We start from the raw sequence: 7,864 nt of genomic DNA, 5'->3' as shown, positions 1-7,864 counted from the left end.
TTATAAGAGTTTTGCATAGCCTTGTTGTGTACGCTATTCCACGCAACATTCTGCCTAAGGGTAATAAGTCACTAAAGCATAGTTAAGTTCAATGAACCCCGGGTATTAAGACTTATATGGCTTAATATAATGTAAATGATGTACGTGGTAATATGAAATATTTACGTTATTCACAAAATCCACGTCGTTCTATACATGTTTTGTACTATGGGGGCGCTATTATGACGTGAAATGGTTGCACTGTGCGAGCTACGTGCTACCTGTTGGTATTTTTACCGCAACACAACTCTGAAAATAAAATACTGATAGACAACCACAGCTACTGAAAGAGCTTGCAGGTGGCAATGGATATAAGCATAGGCTTAAATCAAATGTCCTACCATCGTTTTCCCCCCACAAGGAGTCTAAACGCCCCCAGATATCGAGTGAAATCCACGCTGAGAAACTCCTTCAGTGGCTGCGGCTTCATGACAGGATGGCATCTAGTGTTTCTTGTCTCTGTTGTTTGTAAGCTCTTTCAGTCGCTGTGGTCTACTAAGAGCCTCAAAGGCATCAGGGCTAAAGTGGAGAGAATAATGATACGGATCTTTTGGAGGTTTTGCCCATTCACAGCACAGGTATCATTGTTTTCTCTTCTTACCATTAGGAAAACAGAGAAGACTAACATCACTTCTATTGTTGCCCTTTGACTGAAAATTACAACCAAAAGCCGCATCATATCAGTATTTTGTTTTCAGAGTTGCGGTAAAAATAGCAACAGGTAGTGCTAGTAGCTCAGGAGTGCAACCATTTTATGTCATCGAAATAATGAAGCCCCCCATAGTTCAAAATATGTATAAAACAATGGATTTTTTAATAACATTTTATGGGTTTTCTGCTATATATTTTTAGTTAGATACATCATTTAGGTTATACAGGTCCTTTTCAAAAAATTAGCATATTGTGATAAAGTTCATTATTTTCTGTAATGTACTGATAAACATTAGACTTTCATATATTTTAGATTCATTACACACATTTGAAAGTAGTTCTAGCCTTTTATTGTTTTAATATTGATGATATTGGCATACAGCTCATGAAAACCTAAAATTCCTATCTCAAAAAATTTGCATATTTCATCCGACCAATAAAAGAAAAGTGTTTTTAATACAAAAAAAGTATTTAACTATTTACAGTTATTATTTCATATTACTTTGGTTGTCTGATAACAAAAATACTTAATCAAAACAATGGAAACAGTTTTGTTGAGAACTTGGCTGCATCACATTACAGTATGTGGGCACCGAGAGGCAAAGAAATGTAATAATAAATGTAGATTTTGCTTGTTCAGAAGAAGTGAAGCTGCCCTGTCCGGCAAATAATATAAACAAGCTTGTGGAAGTAAATTGCTCAGTGCAAAGAAAGAGAAGTAATGGGAACCTGGTGTTTCTATGTTCTTTTTTTCATGTGTCTAATAGACATGAACAAGTTATTTGAAAAACATCTATGACATTTGAAACAAGTTAGTCTTCATGTCGAGTATGGTTTCACTGATAATAAACACATATTTGCTTAAAGCATCCATATTTGTCCATGCCAATGTTGATTAGAGTATTAAAAACTTTAAAAAGTATTAATTTAAGGTACATTTAGAACAGATAAAAATGTGCGATTAATCGCGAGTTAACTCATGAAAACCATGCGATTAATCGCGATTAAAAAAAAATTAATCGATTGACAGCCCTACTTTTTTGTATTAAAAACACTTTTCTTTTATTGGTCGGATGAAATATGCTAATTTTTTGAGATAGGAATTTTGGGTTTTCATGAGCTGTATGCCAAAATCATCAATATTAAAACAATAAAAGGCTAGAACTACTTTCAAATGTGTGTAATGAATCTAAAATATATGAAAGTCTAATGTTTATCAGTACATTACAGAAAATAATGAACTTTATCACAATATGCTAATTTTTTGAAAAGGACCTGTATTGAGCCATATAAGTCTTAGCATGAGTACTATTTATATTAAAACCAAATCTATAAAGGCACTAATCACAGTGTAGGTTTTATGAACAGCAGCATTCTGGCTGCAAACTTTATCAAAGGATATCCTAAGTATAATGTAACTTCCTTCCATTGTTGAAAATTTTCTTTAAACCCGTTCGCTTGGTGCTGCGCACATCTGTTGGTTTCAGCTAAGCCTATTAAAATCAAATCAGCTAAACAATGCATCTTTTTTACTAAAGCGGTCGCTTAGAACTCAATGGCAGACTTGGCAGCAACGAACAAATCAAGGAAATTCCCAGTGTCAGACACTTAACAAGACTAATTTGTTACACAGATGAACACCGATCCCTTTTATCCTTTCTACTCTTAGTACTGCAGCTGATTTTTTTTATATATTTTGTAGCAAAAAATTTTGCTGATTTGGATTGGATTTTTTACAATTTGCAATGCCGTTGCTAAACTTGCAAGCAAAGCAAAATATTCAGGAGGACGTGTGGTCTATGACGGTTTGTGCTTATGTGTTTGTGTTTATACAGTACAGGCCATGTCAAGTTCAGCTTTGCACTTGTTCCAGGAAGCTTAGGCTGAAGAAAACCACAGATATATTTTGATCCGACCGAACCATGGGCCGCTTCCTGTGTGAGAATACAAAGTTCATTTTGTGAACACGATCAGCGCACAAGTAGTTTCACCTTTGCAGCAAATGACCTTGCGGTTTGCTTAAGACATCCTTTCACATCCAAATCTTCAAATCACATAGGCTTGACACTGACAAAAAATGTGTCACACTGGGAAACAACAGGATATTCAGGCTTAGGCTAAACTGTCAAGGTTACATTTTATTGTTATTTCTACTTTTTGAACTACTCTTTGATGGGGCTATTATGATTTTATGATAAAATGGTTTAAAAATCCAATACAGCAAATCATGGAGAGCCAGTGAAGTAAGCAAGAGTTTATTTGCAAAACGTAACTGAAAATGTATGTATGACTGAAAGTCTAAATTAAAATTCTGACATTAAAAGACAATCAAATGTCATAATTTTCACAATTGTAATAATTCACTTTTCATCTCATAATTATGACTTATTATGTCATATTTTATTTCATGTCTTCCAGTCAAACCAAAAATTATTCAGACATTAGATATCATTTTAGATTTTTTTTTTTTACTAGTGGGTGCAGAACACTATAGTTCATTTATGTAAGCGATGATAGCTAAATAAAGTAAACTGTGACATATTATACCCAAAAGTTCTTCACACATTGGACTACCAGTAAAATTGCTAACACATTTGGGACCATAAAATTTGATTTGACACTTTGACCTGACCAACTTTCTTTCAAAGTTTTCTGATATTATCAAGATGAATTTGTTCTGGCACAGTTTAACATAGTTCTTATCATATGTTATTTCCATTTTCTACTCTATAGCGAATAAACTGTGATAATGTGAGAAATTCTGAAGGTGTCTGAATACATTTTGGTTGGACTGTAATTCATTTGTGATTATCAAGATGAATTTGTTCTGTCACAGAGTTCTTGTCATGTTTTATTACCATTTTCTAAACTGTAGTGAATAAACTGTGAAGGTGTCTGAATAAATTGTGGTTTGACTGTATCTGCCATAATTATGGCAATTTCGACTTATGCATAATAAGGCATAATTATGACCAAAGTATGTTTTTTTTCTTACGTAGTGAAAATGGGCTTTCTTACTAATGGTTGTATTTCTTATAATATATATTTCTGTAATCATTTAAATAAGGACTCATTTGTATTCATGTGTAGCTCTCTCATCTGTGCACCATCTTTTCTCTGAGTCATTATAATCTGCCATTAGCCCCTTTATATTTACAACAGATTTTCATATGTATCTGTATCTTTGAATCAGGCCTTCAGTATGAAAGCCTCACAGACATATTGAAACTGTCTGTCTCTCATTTATTCTCAATAACTCTAAGAGACTCTAAGATTTTGCATTGTTAACAATATACCTTGTGATTGCGCTAAACATTCCCAGTTCAATGTTCCGTCAATAAGAAAACTCCTTCTTTTTTTGTTCAGTCAAGGCACTGAGATAATCTAGTGGCTCATATAAGTAAGCTTCCATTATCCATATTGTTTCTGGTTTATCTTATATCTGAGGGCCATTTGAGTTTTCAATCTTTAGACATTGGTAAATACTGAACTTGTAGAGTGACAATCGATTTCCTATAGCTGTTAGTTGAAATTGGACCAGTTGGACCAATCAATTGTTGCACCCTGTGGAGGTGCACAAACTACACCACTTCTCAATTTCAGCATGGAGCTAAAGGGGACTCCAAGGTTGTATGCAAAATGTAGCTTCTTTTTATTCGCTTCTTTTTATTCTGTAGACAAGACAAAATATTTCAATTCATTTAATAACTTGTCTAGGCCGGCCGGCAAGATACAGCCTAGCCTCCTTATCGGAAACAGGAGTCAATTACTGAGCTACATGCACACATGTAATTCACTGCATATCATCACTGAGCACAGCAACATTCAATCCCTTAGACTCCCAGTGAACGAGAGATTATCACACGTGTTCACAGTCAATAATACAGACATCAAACTGCGCAGAGCACAGAAGCTCCTGCTCCTCTCTTCAAGAAACAGAGGTGATTATCTAAACTGTCTGGGCTGTAGCCAAACCTTGCCTTAAAACTAATAAAATAAAAAATTTAAAGTAAAAAAAAACCCCTAGCCTGCTAGGGTTTATTTTTTGAATCACTCTATTGATGTCGGAATGAAACCATTCATGAAAATTGAACAATTTATTACCAATTTGGTTTTATAAAATATATATTCTGAAGACAGTTTTGTCTGTACATTTAAAGTCAGTGGGATCCAAAACAACACTACTAGATTTTTTGCATGGGAAAAAAAAGTTCTGCACAAGGATACATTAAATTGATCGAAAGTGACTGTAAAGACATTTATCATGTCACAAAAAATGTTTCAAATAAATGTTTCATCACTGAATTCTAAAATAGAATGCATCAGTTTCCACAAAAATATTAAGCATCACAACTGTTTTCAACTTTGAGAATAATAAGAAAGTGTAGCAACTCAGTGTAACAGAATGATTTCTGAAGGATAATGTGACACTGAAGACTGAAGACTGAAGTAATGGATTCTGAAAATTCAACTTTGTCATCACAGGAATGAATTACATTTTACAATGTATTAAAATAGAAAACTATGGAAGCTTGTTTTGCCACTAAATAAAAAATAAAAAAGGTAATTGCGACTTTCTCAGAGAGTTTATGTCTTGCAATTCTCAATTTATTTCTTAAATTTATTTGTAAGTTTATATCTCACAGTTCTGTCAAAAAATTCACAATTGCAATTCATGTCATGCATATCTGAGAAAAAAGGTAAAAACTTTAAAAACAAAAAATTAGAAAAGGCATTTTTTTTTTGCAATTCAGTTTTTTTTTCTCACAATTATGAATTTATATCCCACTATTCTGACTTTTTAACTCACAACTGCAAGTTTATATCACGCAATTCTGAAAAAAAAAATCAGAATTGTGACACAATTCTGAGAGAAAAGTCAGAATTGTGATTTTACACCTGTTAAAATTCTGACTTAATAATTTGCAATTGCAAGTTTATATCTCACAATTCTGATAAAAAGTCACAATTAAAAAAATAGAAAACAGTTAATTGAAATTGTAATTATATTTCACAATCTTTTGGTTTTGCTATATTTTTAATGAAACAAATGCTGCCTTGGTGAGCATAAGAGGCTTCTTAAAAAAAAACCTTACTCCAAACTTTGAAACAGTTGTGTATATGACAAAGAACCCCAGCTGTACCTCAACCTGAATTGCTTAAGTTGACCCTCACCTTGTTACAAAAGCCTTGTAAAAGGCCTCACTGTGTTGCTAATATCCTCCCTTCACTAGCATTATTTTCTGCCAGCTGTTTCTCCTCTGGATATTCACTTGTGTCACTGCATAATCACACTTCCAGCTTCCGTGACTGACAGTCAATTGAAAATTCTTATATGTGATATCTTTGGTCCCAGTTGAGGGTTGGAATATGTTCGCTCATACTTTGTTTTTGAATCCTCAGGCTGTGAAGCTGAGAAAACTGATGACAACCTAAACAGCCTCTTTCCTGCTTCAATGGCTCTGTGACGCATGTGATCTGCACTGATGTACAACCACCCGCAGGGTGAATGACAGCAGGTGAGATCCCGCGCCACAGATGGAATTACACCTATGTTGGTTTTGTTTGCGTTTATTTGCTTCTCAGAATTATTTTTGATAAGCGTGGTAATTAATTAGACTGTTTATGACATGTTTATGTTTCTGTGTTTGGTAGAAATTGTTCTCATATACTTAATCTTAGTCAGCAGGTACAGCTAATCCCCATCTGCGTGGCAGCATGGGAATGAAGCGGGCAGGTGGCAGAAAGGTAGAGATGCATGAATACCAACACGTCTTTCTCTGAGCTTCAGCAAAATCTGACCTTTTCTGCCTGAACTCATTTTCACAGAAAGCCTGGGGTTTACTACATTGCCATTTCATTGAATTATCATACCGGGGCTGTGCGTTCATGAAGTAAACTTTGAGTCATCCCATTATATGGTGCAATGTTGCACAGAAATTTACTTTAGCAATCAGTCATTTTCAGAAATGCTTTTTAATAGTCCATCCTAAGAAATCTTCTTGCTAAGAAAGTTCTCAGTCGTCTGAGGTTGTATGTCTACTTTTGGCTTGACTTTTCAAGTCGACAGTCTGAGGCATTAATTAACCGAGGATTATTGCATTATTAATAGTGAACATCCCACAGTCAGTGAAACGACTTTCATTTCCCTTGTGTGCGATATTGCTACAGGGTAGTCAGTTATTACAGACATCACTAGACGCATGATTCATTCAAACGCAAACTGCTCTGTGTGCTGAGATATTTCTAGTTCCCGCGTATATATACACAGTAGCATCTCATTGACGAAAAACCCAATTTTTGTAAAAATCACAATTTATAGGTGCATTGAAAATGAATGACATGGAGCAGTGACATGAGCTTCACTATCTTGTGTTATGGCAGTGCTACATTTAATTAGCAAGTTGCCCAAGGCTTCAGAAAAGTTCAGCCAAGGATATTCTAATGAACATCGCCTGAAAGAAAGTCCCAGACTGACAGAACACATGTACGAGTTCTATGACATTTAAATCGTTCAGTCAGACTTACAGTTTAGGTGCTGCTGGACTTAATTGTTTTTTTTTTTACTTAATATTCTTTTACAGTATTTGCAAACTGCTGACTTGTTCCTCAGTTTGGAAAAACATGTGGAAGCACAAGGATTGTAATACAATCATAGCCCAGCAGACCTTAAATAAACATTTAAAGTAAGCAACAGTCACAACTGTCTATATATGCCATAACATTTAAACATGCAAAGTTATATCTAATCTGTCAATTTCTTGTCATATGTAGCTAAAAAAGACTTGGCATCCATGCAAGGAAACCAAGAAGATATAGATATCTGTACATATATATTATATATATGTGTATACACTAACAGTAAAAAGTTTTTGAACAGTGTGATTTGTAATATTACAATTACAAGTCTCTTCTGCTCACCAAGCTTGCATTTATTTAATCCAAATTACAGCAAAAATAGTGTAATTTTGAAATATTTTTACTAGTTAAAATAACTATTTTCTATTTGAGTATATTTTAGAATGTAATTTTATTCCTGTGATCAAAGCTACATTTTCAGAATCATTACTTATTATATACACTATACCTTCAAAGGCTTGGAGTCAGTATTTATTTTTTTTTGTTCTTCTGAACTTTCTATTCATCAAAGAAACCTGAACAAATTCTACTTTTC

Source organism: Garra rufa, chromosome 24 (assembly GCF_049309525.1).
Source record: "Garra rufa chromosome 24, GarRuf1.0, whole genome shotgun sequence".
Classification (NCBI taxonomy): Eukaryota; Metazoa; Chordata; class Actinopteri; order Cypriniformes; family Cyprinidae; genus Garra; species Garra rufa.
Note: the sequence above shows the minus strand (reverse complement) of the source record.